This window comes from Meles meles, chromosome 7 (genome assembly GCF_922984935.1).
Source record: "Meles meles chromosome 7, mMelMel3.1 paternal haplotype, whole genome shotgun sequence".
Taxonomy (NCBI): domain Eukaryota; kingdom Metazoa; phylum Chordata; class Mammalia; order Carnivora; family Mustelidae; genus Meles; species Meles meles.
This window is the reverse complement of record NC_060072.1, coordinates 10384939-10398397: the sequence shown is the minus strand read 5'-3', so window position 1 is coordinate 10398397 and position 13459 is coordinate 10384939.

Below are 13459 nucleotides of genomic sequence, written 5' to 3'. Positions count from 1 at the left end.
CAGCGTCCGGGGCGCTCCGAGCAGATCACCGCAGCTAGAGCTCTTCACGCAAGGGCCGCAGAACCTGCAGGACACCGACCTGGACAGCATGCCTGTTGTAGAGACAAAGGGTACCCCAGAATATTTACAAATTGCAAAGAGCAAACAACAGAACACTAGCCAGGTGGGGTAAAACTCTCCTCTGAGCTTGTCCTCCTCCGTCTTGGCCACACGAAACGGAAGAGTTGGCAAGAAGCTCCCTGGTGAAACTAAGGTTTGCAGTTCTCCTGCAAGGGGTTACTCCTGGGGCGCCTGGGGGGTTCAGTCGGTTGGGCATCTGCCTTCCTCTCGGGTCATGATCCCGGGGTCCTGGGATCGAGCCCCACATCAATCAGGCTCCCTGCTCAGTGAAGAGCTTGCTTCTCCCTCTCCCTCTGCAGCTCCCCCTGCTTGTGCTCACTCGCTCTCTCTCTCTCTCTCTCTCTGCCAAGTAAATAAATAAAGTCTTTTAAGAAAAGAAGGGGCACAGTTCAGCCACGCTGTGACCACGACTCCACGACTGTCCTACAATGCATGACACAGCGGCTGGGGACACAACGAAGGCACCAGACAGCCAGGGTTCAAATCCCTGCTCCACGAACTTGGCTCTCCCTGTGCCTTAGTTTCTTCATCTCTAAAATGGGCACCAGTGAGTGAGGATTCCGGAGGCCTACCTGGGAAGGGCTTGCGGGCTGCCTGGTACACACTAGGAGGGGCTGTTGACCGTCAGCCTCAGCCGTCATGTTCACACCGAGAACTTTCTTTCTTTAGGTCTGTGTATTGTAGGAAACTGAATTTACTCACCGGTTCTGGAACATTTCATCCCCTGACTTCACACTCACTGCTCTTATTAGAATTAACCCTCTGAAGAGCCTCCGGGCACAGGCGGTGCGGCTGGAAGCTTTTCCTCTTGCTTCGGTTTATGCAAGGGAGAATGAGTGTGATTACAGGTGACTCATTTGTCAAACACAAGGTCAGAAATCTCAATTTGTCCATGTCACCAAGGCAGCACCAGGAAGCTCCCTACATCCCAACCTATCTCCCCTCTGACGCCGACTGAAATTCCACCATTAGAGCCGAGGCACCCCTAGGAAGAGAAGCAATTTAGGAGCCCAGCATCTTGGAGTAAATGCACGTATCCAGGTCAGCAACGGGGAGTGAATCTCACAAGGAAAGGGAGGGAAACACCACGGGCAGATTTTTGGCTCTTCTCAGGGCGGTTGAGAAATCTGCAGCCACTAAGAGCTGTGAGCTCAGTCTCACCCACCTACACACACACACACACACACACACACACACACACACGCATGCACACACAAAACACCAATAATCGCTTTGCCCCAGCAGTCCGGGCTTAAGCGGCTATGTAGGCTAGCCCCACCCCCCGCCTCCAGCTGCACTGGCCACCTCAGTCCCAACTCGGGGTTCCCAGAGGTTCAGCAAGGAAACTCTTGAGGGCTGGAAGCTGAATTCAACAGAGCCAGCAGGCACCAATGGTAACACTCCACCCTGCGCTCTCTCTCTCTCTCTCTCTCTCTCTCCTGCACAGACACACAGTCAGAGACAACATACTAGACAGGGACACACACTGAACTGTCCTCCCAAAGGTATGACAAATCCGGAGAAGCCATACAGAAGCGTCCTGTCCAGGAGAAAGCGACAGCGCTGTGCTCGCTCACACCAGGTCCTTCCCCGCCATCGGGGTCTTTCTCTGCCCCCAACCTGAGTCCCCCATTCCTGCCCCAGCCAGGCATTCCGCCCACCCCCGGAGACTCCACAGGAGCCCCCATGTCTTCACCCCAGGAGACAAGCCCAGTCGGGGTCCCCTTTCCCCCTCACCCCGTTTTCCAGCACTCCGGGCGCCCCAGGAAATTGCTCACCCTACCATACTTCCCCCAGTAATGTCCCTCCTGGCCCTGGAACTATAAAAACCCAGGATCAGGGACAGCATCTTCCACTGTCCCCCCACCCCCAGCCCGCACAACAGGACCACGCACAAACGGAGGGGCAGGGCCACCTTCCCCTCCCTTTGCCCTGGGACTCGGCCCTCATCTCCCCTCCTTGGGAGCCACTGGGGGCTCTTCTCATTTTCCAGCAAGTGCATGAAAACAGAGATTAGAGCAATTAGCGAAAAGTCAGTGGAGGGCAAGGCAGGAGCCACTACGGTTCCTAATTACCAGCTCCAGCAAGGCATGGTGAAGCACAGACTCACTCACACAGATGACAAATGTGCACAGATCCCACCGCAGGGAGGGGCACGGGGAGGGGGGGGAGCCCAGTTCCGTTTGTGCTTCTCCCGTTTTTGTTTCAATCTGCTCTCTGCTGTTTGCTGCAGTTTCTCATCCACGCAACCAAGAGAGGCAGCCGGCTCCCGAATGATTTCAGTCCCATTCTATGGAAGGGGAAATTGTGGCCCAGGAGACTGGGGAAGAACGGTTTCAGAAGGCCCCGTCCACAGGACTGGTGTTCCTAGCTGAAGGTGGGGATCAGGGTGGCCCCCGTCCCCAGGTGAGGTCCCCGTGGGCCTTCCATGCTGTTTTCTGCTCTTCTCTTCCCCCCGAAAATAATCAGCAAAGGGCTGACGTACACAGGCATGCTGTCTGGTGCTTGTGGTGGGCTCAGATCTGCACGTGGGGTAACCTTGCCTTACAGCAAATGGCAGAATTATTTCATTGATGGCTGCTGTCCCCAGCTGGTCATGTTTTGCTGAGCCTGGTAGATATGCTGTGTTATGGAGGAGTGGTTTTCTCAGAATCCGAGAGCAGGGGGTCCATTTTCACGCCCCTTCTCCGATGAGGCTCTTCCCAAGGCTGGTCTGGTCCCCCACAGCAGTTCCCCAAGCATCCTAACCTCCCTGCCTGGCCCACCTTGCCCTGAGCCTGGGCCCCGGGCAAGAAGCCAGCAGTGGTGCCGGAGCGCCCCCTGGTGGTGATAGAGTGCCCTGGCCACCGGGACTCCAACCAGTGGAGCAGCAGGCTAGCCCCCCTCCACTCACTCACCTCCAGGGCTGCCTGCCGGGGCCAAGGGCAGAGTGGCACCTGTGGAAGAAACACAAAGCCCTGAGCCCTGAAGAAGCTGAGAATGACTTCGTTCCTGTTTCAGCAGCAGGGAGTGTGGAGGCTCCTGGACGGACACCAGGCATAGTCAAGCAAGAGGGCAGGGAGGGTGCCCAGTATTGTGCGGGGCCCACTGTGGGATGGACGGATGAAAGAATGAGAGAATGAATGAATGAATGAATGAATGAATGAATGAATTCCTGATTTCCTGAAAGGCGGTGTGAATGTCACTAGAATACAAGAGGTACTTTTTAGAGACTAGTAACTTGTTTAAAAATGGTATACTTATTTTTTTAAGATTTATTTATTTATTTTAGAGAGAGAGCACGAGTGGGAGGGACGGAGGGAGAGGGAGACAGAATTTCAAGCCGACTCTGCGCTGAGTGCAGCCAGACCTGAGACTCGATCTCACGACCCTGACATCATGACCTGAGCCGAAACGAGGAGTCAGACGCTTAACCAACTGAGCCACCCAGGCACCCCTGATATACTTATTTTTATGTGTGTTACTTAAAATCTATCTGGCCCATCCACTTGATTCTACAAAGTGCCTTTTTAAAATAAATGTCTTGGGGCGCCTGGGTGGCACAGTGAGTTAAACATCCAGCTCTTGGTTTGGCTCAGGTCGTGATCTCAGGATTGTGAGATCGAGACCCACGCTGCACTCCACACTCCGCACGGAGCTACTTAGGATTCTCTCTCCCTTTCCCTCTGCTTCTCGGTCTGTCCCTCGCTCTCTAATAAATACATCTTTTTTAAAAATAAAATTTAGGGGCGCCTGGGTGGCTCAGTGGGTTAAAGCCGCTGCCTTCGGCTCAGGTCATGGTCCCAGGGTCCTGGGATCGAGCCCCACGTCGGGCTCTCTACTCAGCAGGAAGCCTGCTTCCTCCTTTCTCTCTGCCTGCCTCTCTGCCTAGTTGTGATTTCTCTCTGTCAAATAAATAAAATATTAAAAAAAATAAAAAATAAAATTTAAAAAATTAAAGAAGATAAATGTTTTTAAGTACAAACGCGTCAATGCCAGGAAAAACAGAGTGTAAATAACACGTTGGTCTCCTCAGGACCTAGCAAAGAAGGTATGTGATAAATGCTGGTGTTACCAAAGGAATGAACGAAGAGACGGTCAGGCGCCTGTGGCTCGTCTGTAGACAGCAGTAGGTCCCAAACGTGGCTGTAGGTTGGAATCATCTGGAGAGCTTTAAGAAACATCTCTGGGGGGCGCCTGGGTGGCTCGGGTTACGCCTCTGCCTTCGGCTCAGGTCATGATCTCAGGGTCCTGGGATCCAGCCCCACATCCGGCTCTCTTCTCAGTGGGGAGTCTGCTTCCCCTGCTCTCTCTGCCTGTCTCTCTGCCTACCTGTGATCTCTCTCTCTCTCTCTGTCAAATAAATAAAAATAAAATCTTAAAAAAAAAAAATCTCCAGGAAGGTGTGTATCTCTGACTGTCAGGGGGCTGGAGAGGAAGCCCCTGTGTCCTGGACATTCCATGTGGGCACCGAATAAGGAGCAGCCTGGCTTCCCTACCATTTGAGATCGTGAAACTGCCGTCATCAGAGGAAGCAAGCCATGCTTGGTGCCCTGGGATCCCCACACTGGGTGAATGGCTGAACTGAATGAACTTGAAGATATTTAAGGAAAGAGAAGTGAGCTGATGTTTGCGTAAATTACTTCAAAGTAACACAGGGTATAAAGTTGACATGCATTTACTATGATTTTACCATATTGGTTAAATATTTCCCATTTATCCATCCTGCACATCATGTTTTACTTACCATATGTCTTCACTATCCGTTAATACAAGTATTACAATAATTGCTGTTCAGGACATAAAGCATTTTCTGTCCTGAGTTTATTTACAAGTTGGTTCTTCATTTATTGGAACTATCTCCCCCTCAAAAAATTGTCCCTTATGAAAACTATGCCTAGTTACTTATGAACATGTCTTAACATAAAGTGGTTAATGTAGTCGTAATCTATTTATCTGTTTTAATTGGGTCCTGGTTTGCTCCTAGGAATTTTTACTTACTTTCTTGAGTAGATGTTGAAGGAGCAAGTGACTTGGTGTGGGCTTTGTAGAGAGGTGCTGTTTGCTTCTCTCTCTCCCTTTTTTTTTAAGGGTTTATTTATTTATTTATCTGACAAATGGAGATCACAAGTAGGAAGAGGCGGGGGGCGGGATAGGGGGAAGCAGGCTCCCTGCCAAGCAGAGAGCCCAATGCGGGGCTGGATCCCAGGACTCTGAGATCATGACCTGAGCCAAAGTCAGAGTCTTAACCCACTGAACCACCCAGGCACCCCTGCTGTTTACTTCTAAATCTACATGTAGACTAGAAAGTGCAGGTTGAGTTAATAGCTGATGTGAGTTGTTATCTTGTTAGATACTATTAATAGGAGCAAAGAACTTTCAGTTGTGAATTTTCATAGCTATACCTCTGGGAAAGAAGTGACAGAATTAAAATTCTGTATTATTTTCAAAGATGGGCATGCGCATTGAGCTCTGAGTCTGATCTTTTATATCAGCTTAATGGTATTCAGATAACGGCGTTTTTTTTTTTAACTTTGAATGGATCTGTAAAACATAAAATGTGGATAGGTTTGTCATAGCACGGGGTCAAAAATTAGTCTTGTTGATGGCAAGTGATTTGATATTAATTCCATTTTATGAACAAATGCAATTAAGTTGCAAATCCTTTCACAGGGCGCAGTGTTGCGCCAATGTTTAAATCGGTATTAGGAAATGTCAGATTAGCATCCCCAAGGAAGAAGAAATCTTTGGCACAGTGCCGAAAACATATGTGTTAGTTTTAAAGCTGTGCCTTGTTCTCCTACTCGGGCTATAGAGAATATAAATCATTAAATCCTCTCTCAAGGGCAATTGGAGAGTATCCACCTAGATGATAAATGCAGCTTCTCTCTAATTCACCCGTTTTCCTGCTAGGAAATGATCCTCCAAAACACTCAGCATGTGAACATAATAACAGGTACAAGAAAATTCATTGTAGCGTTTCTTTGAAGAGCGCATGACTAGGAACAACGTCCGTGTCCATCAGTAGAGGACCCGTTTAATAAATTAAAGAAAAAAAAACAGAGAGCTATTCTTTGAAACACTACATGGCTGTAAAAAAGAATGAGGGCCTATTAACCACAGAAAATAACCCGATTAAAAATGGGGCAAAGAACTTGAGAAGACATTTCTCCAAAGAGGAGGTACGAACGGCCAACAGGCGGGTGAGAAGCTGCTCAGCATCACTAACCATTAGAGAAATGCAGATCAAAACCACAAGGAGCTACCACCTCACGCCCACTGGGAGGACTACTATTCTTTTAAAAGAAAGAAAGAAAAATAACAAGTGCGGGGAGGGTGTGGAGAAAATGAAACACTTGTGAACGGCTGGTGGGAATGTAAAATGGTGCAGCTGCTGTGGGAACGGACGGCCGTGCCTCGGGAAGATTAAACATAGAATTACCATATGATCCAGCATTTCCACCCTCACTATATTCCCCCAAAGAACCGAAAGCAGGGATGCAAACACATATTTGTACACCTGCTGTGTTCTCAGCGGCGTTATTCATAAGAGCCAAAAGACGGAAGCGACCCGCGTGTCCGTGGACGGGTGAATGGATCAACAAAGTGACGTACGCAGAGGATGATATAGTCTGATGCTGTAAAAGGGAAGAGTTCTGATGCTCCCGGCAGCATGGAGGAAACTTGAGGGCATGATACTTAAACATTACGAGAAAGTTTTGCTGGGGCGCCTAGGTGGCTCAGCGGTTAAGCACCCGACTCTTGGTTTCTGCTCAGGTCATGATCTCATCCATCGCAGGAAGCCCTGCGTGGGGCTCCATGCTCAGCTGGGGCGTCTGCTCGAAGTTCTCTCCCTCCCCCCTCCCCCTCCCCCCCCGCCCCCACTCATGCCCTCTCTCCCTCTCTCTCAAATAAATAAGTAAATCTTTTTAAAAAGCTTTGGTAATGGTTGCCCAACATGGTGAATATGATTAATGTCACTAAGTTGTTCATTTACAGTGGTTAATATGCCACAGTTTGTTATATATGGTTTAACACGATTTTTTAAAATCAATAATGTACCTTTTAAAAGGGGTATGGGGATTGCCTGAGTGGCTCAGTCGGTTAAGCATCTGCCTCCAGCTCAGGTCATGATCTCAGGGTCCTGGGATTGAGCCCCACACCAGGCTCCTTGCTCAGCCAGGGGCCTGCTTCTCCCCTGCCTGCTTGTCTCCCTGCTTGTGCTTGCTCTCTGTCTCTCTCTCTCTCTCTTCCTCTCTCTCTCTCTGCACCAAATAAATAAATAAAATCTTTTTTAAAAAATAAATAAAAGGGGCATGGGGAGTCAAACTCTTCCTCTTTGGTTAAGGGTCAGCCTTGGTTACTGGTTCCATCCTAGGCCAGGTCATAAGAGGCAATCCAGCTTCTACCTAACCCCCCAAGCTGGGGGTCCTGAGACAACATGTAAGAAGTCCAGCTACCCAGAAAAGTCAGGCCAAAGAGACCTCTTAGAGGTAGAGAACAATGTCAGCAATTTGAGACTTCCTCACCCAGGTATCAGACCCATGAGAGAGCCTCCAGATGACCGGACCCCAGCCCAGAGCTGCCCAGCTGATACCTGGTTGAGCAGAAACAAACTGTCCCATGAATCCTGCCCAGACTGCAGATTCATGAGCAAAATAAGTGGTGTCTCTGTTTCCAGCCACTAAGTTTTGGGGTAGCAGCTGTTATGCAGCAATGAGTAAATGGAACAGTAAACATCTTACTTATGTATTCAAGTTGATTTTGATTTAATTCTAAAATAACCAGATACAAATAAAACAGATTCAGACTACATGAATCTCTTGCAAACCGACTGGTAAACCGGGTGTTTCCTCTCTCATGGTCTGTAACCAGCTATGGTTACATATGGTTACTATAAAGTCATTAAAGGTGCAAAGATACTGTCACTTGAATATTGAATAAAGCTGGGGGGTCAGTGGGCTGGAGAGACATGGCTGGCGGGAACATACAGGTTAGGATCTTTACCCCAGAAGGCAAGGATATGGGTGGGAAAGACAAAGTTTACCAGAGGTACATAGCTTGAAGGGACAGGTTTCCAACCCAGCAGGCCAAATGAAAGACAAACCTAGCCAGCAGGTGCTTGAAATAAAATCCAGAAGGCAGGGTCATGGTATGAGTTGTATATATACCACATAAAATGGTGGAAGTTACATGTCCAAAGGAAGAGAATTTCAGACCCGGACCATTAAGGGGCAAAAGGTTTATTAGTTGAACTTAGAAGAAGTTAAAAGCAAAGGGATAATATGTGTCCCCAAAGACCATCCACTGTTTCCTCCCTGTGTATGTCCCTCATCACACCATCATGTTCTAGAACTCCTGCTTGTGTGTTTACCTGTTTATTGTACCTCCCTGTATTAGTCAGGATCCAGTAAGCACTGTAACAAGCATCCCAAACCCAGAAGCTCAACCCAACACAAGTTTGCTTCTGGTTCTTCTGACAATTCAGTACAGCCATTTGGTGGACAGACTTCCTTGGGGAGATTCGGGGTCCTGGGTTTCTCCATGTCCATGCTCCGCCCTCCCCTAACCAACAGTCCCTACCAGCCAGCAGGGGATAAGGACAAAGAGAGATCCCCTTGTGGGGGGGGGGCATATTTACAAGTAGAGCACAACCATCAGTCAGAATTCAGTCACATGGTTGCCCTCACTGCAAGGGATGCTGAAAATGGAGTCCAGCCAAGGACCAGGAAGAAGAGAGGAAGTGCCATATCTGCCCTACACCCCCAGTATAAGATCCTTGGGTGACAGCTCTCATCCACCTAGTTCACGGTCTCTGGCATCGTGCCTGGCATAAATTTGGAGTCTATGCGCAAGGAGTGGTGCTTGAGCTGTGTCGTGGGCACTGGGCTGGGTGCCCTGTCCCCAAGTGCCCTGTAATGTGGTGGGAGGGTGTCGTCACTCCCATTTCTCAGATTAGGAAACTGAGGCTCTGGTTTCTGTGCAGCCTGCACAAGGCCATGCAGCTAGTCTGTGCCAGGATCAGATCTCAGCACCAGGAAGCTTCTGCTACTAGTCGTCTGTTCATTTCACTCTCCTGTCTGCCTCTCCCGTACACACATTCGCTGACTGGGGCCTGGTTATCTTCAAGACTGCTCTCCTTTCTAACAATCAGTGAGCCATGTCTGACAAGCTGTCGGTTCCTTGGGGCAGTGGCTATACGTTGTTCATTCCTATGTGGCCCTTGGCTACCAGCACAGCTCTTGAACACAGTAGGTGCTCAAACCATATTTGGGGGATTAATTTGTTCACACCGGCTCAGCCTCCATGCTCTGCTGCTTGCACAGTATGGGGGTCATTTACAACTTATAAAAGAAATGGAGGGAATATTTATTATATGGCCCCTCCCTGTGCAGTCAGAGCTGTCTCCCACAGCAGGGCTGGTGCCTGCCCTGAAACTCACTCTTGAAGCACAGAGGAGGACTGTGTAGACAAGGGAGCCAGCACCACAGGTATCACTTCTTCCGCACCAGGGTTAGACCAGGCTTAGACCAGGCTTAGACCTTCCGCACCAGGTTAGACACACACACACACACACACACACACACACACACACACACACACACGGAATGCCCTGCCCATGCTAGTCCCAGGAAGGAGAGTAGATGGAGGCCGCAGGGAGGGTTCTGTCCATGGTGCTGAACTCACCTCAACCCCCACTTCGTCCTCTAACCCAGCGGCAATTTATACCCTCCTGGGGAACCAGGGGAACATACAGACTCCATACCCCTTAATTTGGAGCTTTGGATTCTGAGGATCTAAGAGGGGGCTCTGGAATCCCTCCATACCAGCCACCTGAGATTTTAATGCAACCACCTTGATATTAGCCTAAAAGTGACTCATTCATCTAAATGGTCGCTGGTCTTCGGGATGTGCCTGCTACGTGCCCAGTACTGAGAAGGGAAATGCATCGAGCAGAGCCTCTGCTCTGGGAGAAATTTGCAAAGTCATTCAGGAGGAGGTGTCAGAGTCAAGAAGGAAAGGGTCTCCCTCTGCTTTACGTGGACACAATGCTAGGCACAAACTTCACCTTTATCCTGCGAGATGAGATAAGTAGACAACAGAAAACAGTAGTACCCATAACCATAACCAGCATTGGTCCCTTTCCTTAGGGTCTCCCTAGTCCTGTCTGCAAGGTAGTGCGTGACACACGCTGCTCCTTCTGATGGCCTCACGACTCAAGACCCAGATCCATCAACGCCCACATCAAGTCTTCCTGCCCCCAGCTGCCTTGTAGGCTCCCCAGATTGTAGTCCTTCCTCCTTTTGCCCCATGGTCTTGTTTCATCATCATTACAAGATACTCCAGGTTTTTAATATGTCCCGATTGGGATTTGAGCTCCCTCTTGAGGCTAGGTCCCGCATCTGTGTAAGTAACCTCTCACACAGAGATGTCTCCCCCCCCTCCCCCCCTCCCCCCACCCGGAGGAGGTGAGCAGTAAATTCTTACTGGACGGACAACTGGGGGGGTGGTAAGTGGGTGGAGGAATGTGTCCAATGTCCATGCACAAGGAGAGTGCCACTGGGTTACAAAGCAGCAGGAACGAGTGCTCAGAACCAAAAGAATCAGGGTAGGCCTCGGGGAAGCCAGGCAATAGGCCAAATGTCATTTGGGCAGGGCCAGCTTCCGGTCAAGGTCTGCCTCTCCTTTCTCTGGCTGTTTGGGGGAGAACAGAAAATGGAACCAGACTGCGGTGTCTGATGAGAACAGATGTTATCTGGGCCTGAATGTGGGACATGGAGGAGGGGGTAAGGGAGGGAGAAAGAGAAGAGGGAGGGCCAGAGCTAACAAATGTAATAGCCACAGACCCTCATTATTTTTATTTTTTATTACAGAAATGTTCAAACACACCCCAAAGTACAGAGAATGCATTATGAACCCCCATGTGTCCATCACCCAGCTTCCACAACCACCCCTATTTTGCTAGTCTTATTTCATTCCTCCCCTCAAGCTCCCTTTTAAAGAAAATTCCAGACATTATATCATTTCACCCATAAATATTTCAGAATATATCTTTTTTATATGAGAACATTTCTTATTAAAAAAAAGAACCTGGGGGTGCCTGGCTGATTGAGTCAGAAGAGCGTGCAGTTCTTGATCTTGGGGTCATGAGTTCAAGCCCCACCTTGGGCATAGACACTACTTAAATAAATAAACTTTTTAAAAAATCAAAGAGAATCTCAGTATCATTATCACACCTAGTAAAATTAACAATTTCTCTTTTTTTAGATTTCATTTATTTATTTGAGAGATAGAGAGAACACAAGCAGGGCAGAGGGAGAGGAGGAAGCAGGCTCCCCACTGAGCAGGAAGCCCAATTCGGGGCTCAATCCCGGGACCCTGATATCATGACCTGAGCTGAAGGCAGACTTGTAACTGACGGAGCCACCCAGGTTCCCCCAAATTAACAATTTCTTAATACCATCTAATACAAAGTCCATGGTCAAATTTCCTCGCTTTTCTCAAAAACAACTTTTCTCGCCCATTTATTCAAACCAGGGTCTAAACAAGGTCCACGCGCTGCATTCGGTTGCTCTGCCTCTCAAATCTCTTACAATCTCTAACAGTCCTTCCTTCCTGCCTTGTGCATGCCGTCTTATTTGCTGAAGAAACCATGTTCTTTGTCCTATAGAGTAACCTCCCTGTTGACATGGTGGGCTGAACCCTCACGGGGCCATTGAACATGCTTCCCTATCCCCCCATTTCCTGGAACTGGTATTTAGATCCAGAAAGTTGGCCTGCGTAGGGTCAATGACTCAGGCAAGCGGACTTCCTGGGCAGTGCTATGTCCTTCCTACTGCCTTCCATCAGGAGCACGGAAGGTCAGGTTTTCCCTTTTGGGGTGATACTAAACATGGTCAGGGTCCCCAGGCTGATCACCCACCTAGGTGAAACCAGCTGGCCTTCCACCAGGGGAAACAAGGGGGCCAGTGTACCCACGAGCAGTGAGCAAGGAGGTGGCTGCGGGGACACAGGCAGACCGTGGCCCAGCCCCAGATGGTAGAGGGGAGAGGATGGTCGGTCCAGCCCCCTGCCTGCCCCCCTTTTACCGCTGAGAGAGGCCAGAGAGCAGCTGTTTATTCAACAGGTAATACCTATGCCGGGAGATCTCTGTATAGCATCTCTAAGCCGCACAGCACGCAACGTAGGAGTCACGGTGTCTGATTCACCGGTGGGGCTGGTGAATGGTGACGTAACCTGCCCAAGGACATAGAGCCAGAGGTGGAGAGGAGAGCAGAACTCTCCCGACCCTCCAGAGCCAACCCATGTTGAGGCGACCACTGCAGAACCAGGTGGCCTGAAGCCTTCATTCTCTTACCTCTAAGCCCTGTGACCTGGACCACGGGCCTTCTCCCTCTCTGTGCCTCAGTCTCCTAATCTATCCAATGGGAATAGTACCTGCCCAAGGGGCCCCTCAAGACCAATACAGTGTGGTCCAACCTTGTCCCTCTCGCCCACTCTGCCAGCCCTGCCTGTGGGGTCCACTTGGGTCACCTCGGTCCAGAGCGCAGGCAGCTTTATCCTCTCCCCTACAGACATGCAAAGGGTTAAATCCAGACACCCACCCACCCCCCTTCCTCCATCCCAATTCTGATCCTTGCTGACTCTGCTCCTCCTCCCTACCATAGCTATTCTGGGACAATGGAGGCAGCAGATGGCCCGAGTCCTGTTCCCTCCACCCGACCCCCAGGATCTGGGAACAACCCGCAAATCTGCTGCTGCTGTTTCTAAAAGCAGGCCGGCCGGCAGCCTTCCGCACACGGGGTGGAGAGGACAACACTGTGGAGCGCACCCGTCCATCCCCCACCAGGGCTGCAGGGCCAGGTCTATCCCTACTCTGTTCGTGTCCCACAAACGCAGCCTTAGCTTAGCCCAGAAAGAAAGGAGGCTTTGCAAGAGCCCAAGCAGTCCCGCTCTGCACTTGACCTGCTGTGTGACCACAAGCACATGGAAGTCCCTCTCTGGGCCTCAAGCTCCTCTTTGGAAAACCAGGCCCGAGGCTCCGGTGCTCTGTGGTTCCGGCTGTCCCAGACTGAGTTGCATGAAGGACAAGGTCCTCCAGGGGCTGGAGGGGGTGTGCTCCAAGGAGCCCCCAGCCTTGGTTGCCTGGATTAGAGCCCCACTATCCCTCGGGATCTCTCCGCTGTCCTCCCTCCTACCCCCCAACCCAGAGCTCCATGGTGGCCCCAATATCCCATGTCACCAGGAAGTACGCATGGGGAGAAGAGGTGTCCCGTCCCTACGGCTCCCCAACTTCAGCAGTGGCATTCCTGAACGTCTGCCATGACAGGTGTTCAGGTGGGTCGTTGGGACCTGTGAC